Raw genomic sequence first — 10,029 nt, 5'->3', positions numbered from 1 at the left:
AAAACCACCATGTCCAACCACTGAAGGACTATCATTATCCCCAAGCTTCAGATGAAGGAATTGAGAATCCAAGTCATTCAATACCTTGCTCAGTGTCCACAACAAGAAATTCAGGGTTGAGCACCTACCAGTCCCAAAACACAAGCTAAATCCAGGGGAACCAGGAGGCAATTCCAAAGTGAGCAGCTCCCTTGGCACTGCTCCTATCCAGAGTCTTTGGACCATGGATTCAACATCCTTCCATGTACTCAAATCTCTTTATTTTGGAGATACCTTTAGAGAGCAAAATGACAAGTTTCTAAGAGGCATGACTTATGAGAAATTTAGCTTACCTGGCTTGAGTAATCAGATGATCCAGTGACTTTTGGGGTGAAATAAGCACTATGCTTAAAATGGAAAAGGTTTCGTGTGTGTAATTAAATGGCCCTATAAGAGTAGCTACAGAAGTTCAATGTGTTTAAATCCACAAGTTCATTAATGTTCTGAAGATAATCTGGGGAAGTCATACATCCGTTAGGTGTGGGGCAAATAGCCCTGGGACACAAAAACCCTGAGATCTAATATTGCCCTGAACCGTTTTCATAGGATGACTAAGGACAAGCCATTCATTCTTTCTAGAACTCAGTTTTCTCATCAGAAAATGAAAAGATCAGACTGAATGAACAGTGGCTCCTTGCAGACATGCTAATTTGTAAAACTTTATACTTACACGCTGTTAAAAATGAGGAATGAATTCAATGTTGGTGCAATCTATTTTCTTTCTCTCCTCTTTCTAGAAGAGCACCAGTATGGACCCAGGAAGGACTGAAAGGCAGTAAAGGGCACACTAGGACTCTGTATGAAGAGAGAAAGAAGATACAGCGTCTTGCTATGTGTGATTCTCCTCCTTCCTATGTGGTTAGCTGCAGTGGTAAATGAGTCCATTACGTCCTGCTATTGATTAATGTGTCCTTGTCCTTGGAATGTCCTTTGCAACCAAAATAAGTTTGTGGGGCAAGAAAACAGAATGAACAGCTCAGGGTGTCTCTATATTATTAGAGAATTTGGGGAGTGTTGTATGTGCCCCATGAAGTTACAGTTGAGATGGAAAAATTGGGAAGATGGAATTACTGGAGAGGATGAGGACGGAAAGGAATAAAGAGTGTGCGGTTGTTTTGCTTGTCTCCCACCTTATACCGACAGGACCCAGCGCGAGGAGACAGGGAACAAAGAGTTATTTACAAGGTCCTGGAAATTTAGCTTATCTGGAAGCCTGGGTTTAACTGTAATTGTCTGCATTAAGCCTGCTGAGGATACACACTCTTGGTTTCAGAATAGGCCCAAGAATAACTATATTCAAGCATTTCAATTCTTTCCATTATGAATACAACACCCTAGGGCAGGTTTCTAAGGGCCCTGACAACTTGAATTACTGTCTTTTCCTACTTGCCTGCTTGCGACTGAGCTTACAAGGAAATGACTTTAAACAATGTCACACCTCTTTACCCACAGACACAGTTTACAAGACCACATTCGCATTCCAATGACAATGAAAGGAAGAAGCAAAGAACTCCGTTCCCGCAACCTTGGCAAAGTCATTTCCCAGTTCCTGCACTCACTTTCCTTATCGTGGCAAAATGAAGGGCTGGATTAGAAGAGAGAATCTTTACGAATCTTTCCAATTTTTAACTCCATTCAATTCAACAAACATTTGCCGAGTGGATACTATGTTGCAGTCACTGTGCTACACAGCTCCCAGCTGTATAATTTTTGTTTTATTCCATCGAAAACTAGAGTCAGGTAATTTTCATGCAATTTTTAGCACGAAATCACCAGACTGGGAGCCACAAGACCTAGGTTCTGCTTACAGCAACATCATTAAATATTTGTGTGATCTTTACAGTTACATTAGACATCTGGGTTTTAGTTTCATCATCTGTAAAAGGAGAAGGAAACATGAGGGTTATGTTGATAGTTCACAGGCAGTCTGAAGTATTTTGTCATCCACCAGTTTTTGTTTTTTTTTTTTTTTTTTTTTTTTTTTTTTTTTTTTTTTTTGAGTGGGTGTTTTGCTCTCTTTGCCCAGGCTGGAGTGCAACGGCATGATATCGGCTCACTGCAACCTCCACCTCCTGGGTTCAAGCAATTCTCCTGCCTCAGCCTCCTGAGTAGCTGGGATTACCGGCATGTGCCACCACGCCCAGCTAATTTTGTATTTTCAGTAAAGATGGGATTTCTCCACATTGGTCACACTGGTCTCGAACTCCCAACCTCAGGTGATCCAACTGCCTTGGCCTCCCAAAGTGCTGGGATTACAGACGTGAGCCACCACACCCACCCTCATCCACCAGTCTTATAACTACCATGCACTGAAGGCATATTCTGTGCTAGGCTGTCAGATAAGAACTGAGGATTCAGAGAAAAGTAAATAACCTGGATAGTTCTTTCAACAAATTAGAAGGAGTACTTAGATTTTTTCTCTTTTGATTTTGCCTTATTAGGAAAATCTTCCCTGAGGCATAATCAGAATTTTTTCTCCTCCCTCTTTTTCTTGGAATCTTGAGCATTGCTTTAGTAGGGAGTTATTGTACAGCATAGATCTGGTTAACTTACATTCCTGTCTTCCCTTTCAGTCTGGGGGTCCTTGAGGACAGATCTTGGCCACTAGGTTCTCTGTATTTACAATTCTTATACAGGTTCTGCAACCTAGCAGGTGCTTAATGTAAGTGCTTCGTAGTGACTCCCTACCACTTATTACTCTATTCCAGGTGTCAGTTTGTTCCCAACATACCAGACAGAGACAGCAATTTTCACCAGAGAAGATCTCGATGTGTTTTGTGCTAGATCTGACTTTAATTAAGTGTAAGTTGATTAGTTTACTTTACATTTGTTCATTCACTTGGAATATGACAAAGCAAAGCCTCATTCTCCTTTCCTTCCCATTGTAGGTAGACCATGCTCCCATCAGTGCTGGAATTGGCCCGTGTAACTTGCTTTAGCTAATGAAATGTTACCAAACACAACATGATCAAAGGCTTGAGAGATGATTTCCCTCCTGTGCTTCCGCAATTGCCATGGCAAGAACATGGTCTGGTGGTCCCTGATCCCTAAAGAATGAAAGATACATGGAATAGGCTTGGCATAAATGTGCAGTTTGGAGTCAAGCCCAACCTAGATCAGACAACATTTAGCCAACCTTCAGATTCGTGAACAATAATAAATAATTTTTGTTTTAATTCACTGCATTTTGAGATAATTTATTATTCAGCACTTTGATAACGAAAGATGACTGATGTGAGTAGAAAACCATAGCTGAATCACTCCTTTAGACATCTTGAGGCTTCTCTCTCCATTACCTCGCCAAATTCTAGAGAATATATTTGCTCAATAGAGATTGAGAAAACAAAAAATGTAGGATGTTGGGTACAGAGATTAAGGGCACACTCATTGCCTTCAAGGAACTCACAGTCCTGTTGGAGAGGCAGATAAGTAAACTGACGAATACAGTAAGATGTTACATGTGCTTTGATAGGCTGAGGTCACACATAGATGGGCAGTTATGAGGGATACCCGAACAAATCTAGCAGGTAAGTGAACTCACTGAAAAACTTTTAAGAAATGGTAATGTTAAGCTGAGTTTTGACAGATCAGTAAGAAATAATCAAATGTAGAGACAGTAAAGGTGATAAAGCAGAACAAGTAATATGTGCAATCTCTTGAGTAAAAGAAAGCATGGCATAATGAAATATAGAAAATATCTCAGACTTTGAAACCAGAAGGGTAGTGGGTTTACATCTTGACTCCACCACTTACCAACTATACTAATTTGCATAATGCTTAGCTTCACTGAGACTCAGTTTTCTTAACTATAAAATGGGAATAATTTTACACTTCTTGCAAAAGTAGCTGTGAATGTTAGATATAACACAAGCAGAAGAAAATGTACAGAGGTAGCTAGTGATGAAGAGGAGGGCAGCAAGAGAGTGAAGAAAAAGAGGAAGGGAATAGAGAGGAAGAAGAGGGAAATAATGCAGTTAAACTTTTCTAGTGCATCAAAGCAAGGAGGTAAATCTCTTGTACACCCTTTAAAATGGCTTTAGAAAGAAATGAAACAAAATTTTTCTAGCAGGGATGAATAACCAGCAAGCTTTATTTCTGGCAGTGTGGCTCCTACCGAAGCAAACATCTCTAGCTTTCCACAGTGCTTGGAGTTGCACCATGCCTGCTCAGTCAGCTCCTTAATCACCTCTACCATGCTTTGTGAGGCTGCCCCAAGTCTGCTTTGATTGGGATCTTCAAAATTTGGAGCACTGTCATGTGAGGAGGAGATTTGGGGTATCAGAATTTAAATTGTCACTACTCACCGGTGCTACAATGCCGCAGCTTCCCTCCATCTCCGAACACAGCTCTTTGGTCACTCTGCCCCTTACTCACTAGCTTGCACACGCATGGACCATCCTTTGATTTCTCATAGACACTGAGCTTTGCTCTTCCTCAAGGTCTTCGCCTTTGCGGTTTACTCTGCTTAGAATTTTTCTCCAGAGCTTGCATGTTTGTTTTCCACAGCTGACTCCTAGTCAAAACTCAAGTTCTAATTCCAACAACTCCCCCTCAAAGAATTTTTTTTTCCCTGACAACCCACTTGTCATTATGCATTTCAAAGAGAATTTATATGAAATCATGCATTTCAAATGTACACCTTTACTATCTCTTTCCTATTCATACTCAATCTGACTTCATGAATGAGATTTTCTAAGTCCTGAAGCCCAGAAAAATGACTAGAAAACCATAGGTGTCCAATAATGATTCTGTACACACACATACAGAGAACTAATTGGTACAATGTCTGAGGACACAGGGTCAGCTCAATAAGAGGCTAGTTTATCTAACCCAAATCTTCCTCAAAATAGAATGGGGGATATTCATGAAACTCTGAAGCAGAGTATAAAAGGCAAGAGCACGATCTGGATGGGGGTGAGAGATGAGGCAGGAGATGTCCCAGAGGGTAATTCACATAAATTCTTAACTGTCACATTACTATGTTACTTTTTATTGTTTAGATAACATAGAGTCTGAACAGTGTATTAATCAGGACCTTTGTTTGAGAAATAAAATCAATCTAGCTATCTCAAGCAGGAAAATAAATACTTATTATACTACAGCATTCACAGAGCCTCTGAGAGGATCAGATGTCTTGGGATTGGTGTTACACAGCCATTAATAAAGCAGCTAGGACATGACCCTCTGCACACACCATGGGGGTTGTTTAGCAGAAACGCTACTGCCACCACGGCCATCCTGGGCAACTGACTCTACAACTGGGTATAAGAAATGTCAGCAGAGCTGTCTCAGAGTGGGTGATCAGGTTGCTCACTTCAGCTTTCTGGTGTCACAGGCGTACATCTCCTTTGCAGGATCTTGGACCTACATGAAACTTTAGCTGCAAGACTGTCTAGGTATTGTAGCTCTTCTCTTTCAAACCTCTCCAGTGCAGAAACATATGTCAGGAAACCACGAGTGGGGTCGAAATGAACCAGCCCACTCTCTTCCACCAGTCTTATCCTCACAGAACATTAGTCCTGGAGGAGATTCCAGGGAGTTTTGCACTGTGTAGAAGGTGGGAATAGATACTTTCTAAGGTATCTTCCAACACTGAGATTCTTGACTCTTTGGGGGTCAGTTTCTAGAAAAGAATATAAGTTAAGGGAATGGTATTATTTTTTATTAAATAACTGTCACGTTTCCCAACACTGAGCCAAGGGTCTTGCCTATGTTGATTTATAAAATACTCTCAGAAATTCCATCATGTAAGGGATGAAAATTCCATCAGATATTAGTCTGTTCTCACTCTGTGAATGAAGACTTGTCCAAGACTCGGTAATTAATAAAGGAAAGAGGTTTAGTTGACTAAGCATTGCACGCGGTTGGGGAAGCCTCAAAATCATGGTGGAAGCAGAGGAGGAACAGAGTCACATCTTACATGGCATCAGGCAAGACAGCATGTGCAAGAGAGAGCTCCCCTTTGTAAAATCATCATATCTTGTGAGACTTATTTACTATCAAGAGAAAAGCATGGGAAAGACCCATCCCCATGACACAGTTATCTCCAACTGGGTCCGTTTCACAACACATGGGAATTATGGGAGCTACAACTCAAGATGAGATTTGGATGGGGACACAGCCAAACCATATAAAGGACCATCTCTTTTTTTCACTCACCTTCTGACTTCCTGTCCATATATCTTTCCTGAGTTGGGACTCTCTATCCTAAATGAAGAAAAGTTGATTTCCAGAATTCAGAATATGTATTAAGCAGCGTATTTTTTCCTATGGGGTGCAGGGATGTTGGCCTTTAAATGTTAGCACCAGGCCAAGATGGCTGAATAGAAACAGTTCCGATCTGCAGCAAGACCAACACATAAGGTGGGTGATTTTCGCATTTCCAACTGAGGTACCCTGTTCATCTCATTGGGACTGGTTAGACAGTGGGTGCAACCCACGGAGAATAAGCAGAAGCAGGATGGGGCATCGCTTCATCCAGGAAGTGCAAGGAAGTGCACAGAGCCCAGGGACCTCTCTCACCCAGCCAAGGGAAGTGATGAGAGACTGTGCTACCTGCCTAGGGTACTATGCTTTTCCCATGGATTTTTGCAATCCATGGATCAGGAGATTCCCTTGTGAGCCTACACCACTAGGGCCCTGGGTTTCATGCACAAAAACGGGAGGCAGTTTGGGCGGGCTCTGAGCTGCAAGAGTTTTTTCATACTCCAGTGGTGTCTGGAACTCCAGTGAGATAGGAGAACTGTCCACTCCCCTGGAAAGGGGGCTGAAACCAGAGAGCCAAATGTCCTTGCTCACTGGATCCCACTCCCACAGAGTCCAGCAAGCTAACAACCACTGGCTTGAAAGTCTCAGCGCCAGCACAGCAGTGTGGAGTCAGCCTGGGACAATTGAGTTTGATGGCGGGAGGCGCAACCACAACTACTGTGGCGTTAGTAGGCAGTTTTCCCTGACAGTGCTAAGGAGACTGGGAGGTTTCTATGGAAGAATTCACCACACCGCAGCAAAGCAGAGACATGAAAAGCCCTTCAAAAAAATAAATGAATCTAGGAGCCGGTTTTTTGAATAAATGAACTAAATAGATAGACCGCTAGCCAGAATAACAAAGAAGAAAAGAGAAGAATCAAGTAGAAAACAGACACAATAAAATGATAAATAGGATGTCACCACTGACCCCACAGAAATACAAACTATGATCAAAGAATACTACTATAAACACCTCTACAAAAATAAACTAGAAACTCTAAAAGAAAAGAATAAATTCCTGGACATATACACCCTCCAAAAGCTAAACCAGGAAGAAGTCGAGTCCCTGAATAAATCAATTATAAGTTCTGAAATTGAGGCAGCAATTAATAACCTACCAACCAAAAAAAGCCCAGGACTAGACAGATTCACAGCTGAATTCTACAAGAGGTACGAAAAGGAGCAGGTACCATTCTGAAACTATTCCAGACAATTAAAAAGGAGGGACTCCTCCCTAACTCATTTTATGAGGCCAGCATCATCCTGATGTCAAAACCTGGCAGAGACACAACAAAAAAAGAAAACTTCAAGCCAATATCCCTGATGAGCATCAGTGCAAAAATCCTCAATAAAATACTGGCACATTGAATCTAGGAGCACATCAAAAAGCTTATCCACTATGATCAAGTCAACTTCATCCCTGGGATGCAAGGCTGGTTCAACATATGCAAATCAATAAATGTAATCCATCGCATAAACAGAACCAATGACAAAAACCACGTGATTATCTCAATTGATGCAGAAAAGGCCTTTGATAAAATTCAACAGCCCTTCTGGCTAAAAACTCTCAATAAACTAGGTGTTGAGGGAACATATCTCAAAAGAATAAGAGCTATTTATGACAAACCCATAGTTAGTATCATACTGAATGAGCACAAGCTTGAAGCATTCCCTTTGAAAACAGGCACAAGACAAGGATGCCCTCTCTTACCATGCAATTGGAAGTTCTGGCCAGGGCAATCAGGCAAGAGAAAGAAATAAAGGGTATTCAAATATGAAGAAAGGAAGTCAAATTGTCTCTGTTTGCAGATGACATGATTCTATATTTAGAAAACCCTATTGTCTCAGCCCCAAAACACCTCAAACAGATAATCAACTTCAACAAAATCACAGGATACAAAATCAATGTGCAAAAATCATGAGCATTCCTATATGCCAAGAATATAGACAAGCAGAGAGCCAAATCATGAATGAACTCCCATTCACAATTGCTACAAAGAGAATACAATACCTAGGAACACAGCTTATAAGGGATGTGAAGGACCTCTTTAAGGAGAACTACAAACCATTGCTCAAGGAAATAAGAAAGGATATAAACAAATGAAAAAATATTTCATCCTCATGGATAGGAAGAATCAATATGATGAAAATGGCCATACTGCCCAAAGTAATTTACAGATTCAATGCTAGTCTCATCAAACTACCACTGACATTCTTTACAGAATTAGAAAAAACTACTTTAAATTTCATATGAAACAAAAAAAAGCCCATAAAGCCAAGACAATTCTAAGCAAAAAGAACAAAGCTGGAGGCATCATACTACCTGGCTTCAAATTATACTACAAGGCTACAATAACCAACATAGCATGGTACTGGTACCAAAAAGACATATAGACTAATGGCATGGAGCAGAGACCTCAGAAATAACATCACACATTTACAACCATCTGATTTTCAACAAACCTGACAAAAACAAGCAATGGGGGAAGGATTGCCTATTTAATAAATGGTGCTGGGAAAACTGGCTAGCTATATGCAGAAAACTGAAACTGGACCTCTTCCTTACACCTTATACAAAAATTATCTCAAGATGGATTAAAGACTTAAATGTAAAACTCAAAACCATAAAAACCCCAGAAGAAAACCTAGGCAATACCATTCAGGACATAGGCATGGGCAAAGACTTCATGAACAAAACATCAAAAGCAATTCTAACAAAAGCCAAAATTGACAAATGGGATATAATTAAACTAAAGAGCTTCTACATAGCCAATGAAACTAGCATCAGTGTGAACAGGTAACCTAGAGAATGGGAGAAAATTTTTGCCATCTACCCATCTGACAAAGGTCTAATATCCAGAATCCACAAGGAACTTAAACAAATTTACAAGAAAAATAAACAACATCATCAAAGTATAGGCAAAGGATATGAATAGACACTTCTCAAAAGAAGACATTTATGTGGCCAACAAACATATGAGATGATTAGAGAAATGCAAATCAAAACCACAATGAGGTACCATCTCACTCCAGTCAGAATGGCAATTATTAAAAAGTCAAGAAACAATAGATGTTGGTGAGGCTGTGGAGAAATAGGAATGCTTTTACACTGTTGGTGGGAATGTAAATTAGTTCAACCATTGTGGAAGACAGTGTGGTGATTCCTCAAGCATCTAGAACCAGGAATACCATTTGACCCAGCAATCCCATTACTGGGTATATACCCAAAGGAATATAAATCATTCTACTATAAAGACACATGCACATATATGTTTATTGCAGCACTATTTACAACAACAAAGACATAGAACCAATCCAAATGCCCATCAATGATGGACTGAATAAAAGAAATGTGGTACATATACACCATGGAATACTATGCAGCCATAAAAAAGAACGAAATCATGTCCTTTTCAGGGACATGGATGAAGATGGAAGCTATCATCCTCAGCAAACTAACACAAGAACAGAAAACCAAACACTGCATGTTCTCATTCCTAAGTGGGAGTTGAACAATAAAAACACATGGACACAGGAAGGGGAACAAAATACATCGGGACCTGTCAGGGTTGGGGGACAAAGAGAGGGAGAACATTAGGACAAATACCTAATGCATGAGGAGCTTAAAACCCAGATGACAGGTTGATAGGTGCAGTAAACTACTGTAGCACATGCATACCTATATAACGAACCTGTATATTCTGCACATGTATCCCAGAACTTAAAGTAAAATAAAATAAAATA

At 40.4% G+C, this 10,029-nt stretch overlaps 1 long non-coding RNA gene across 1 annotated transcript; it reads left to right on the top strand.

Annotated features, from left to right (window-relative positions):
- The first annotated feature begins 382 nt into the window (after positions 1 to 382).
- LOC102136406 (uncharacterized) lies at positions 383 to 3,212 on the top strand. The gene is made up of 4 exons (XR_006700544.3): positions 383 to 874; positions 1,492 to 1,779; positions 2,748 to 2,841; positions 2,928 to 3,212. It is a non-coding gene; the product is annotated as an uncharacterized lncRNA (long non-coding RNA).
- Positions 3,213 to 10,029: the final 6,817 nt, after the last annotated feature.

Source organism: Macaca fascicularis, chromosome 8 (assembly GCF_037993035.2).
Source record: "Macaca fascicularis isolate 582-1 chromosome 8, T2T-MFA8v1.1".
Classification (NCBI taxonomy): domain Eukaryota; kingdom Metazoa; phylum Chordata; class Mammalia; order Primates; family Cercopithecidae; genus Macaca; species Macaca fascicularis.
Note: the sequence above shows the minus strand (reverse complement) of the source record. Positions and strands in the feature narration are given on the sequence as shown.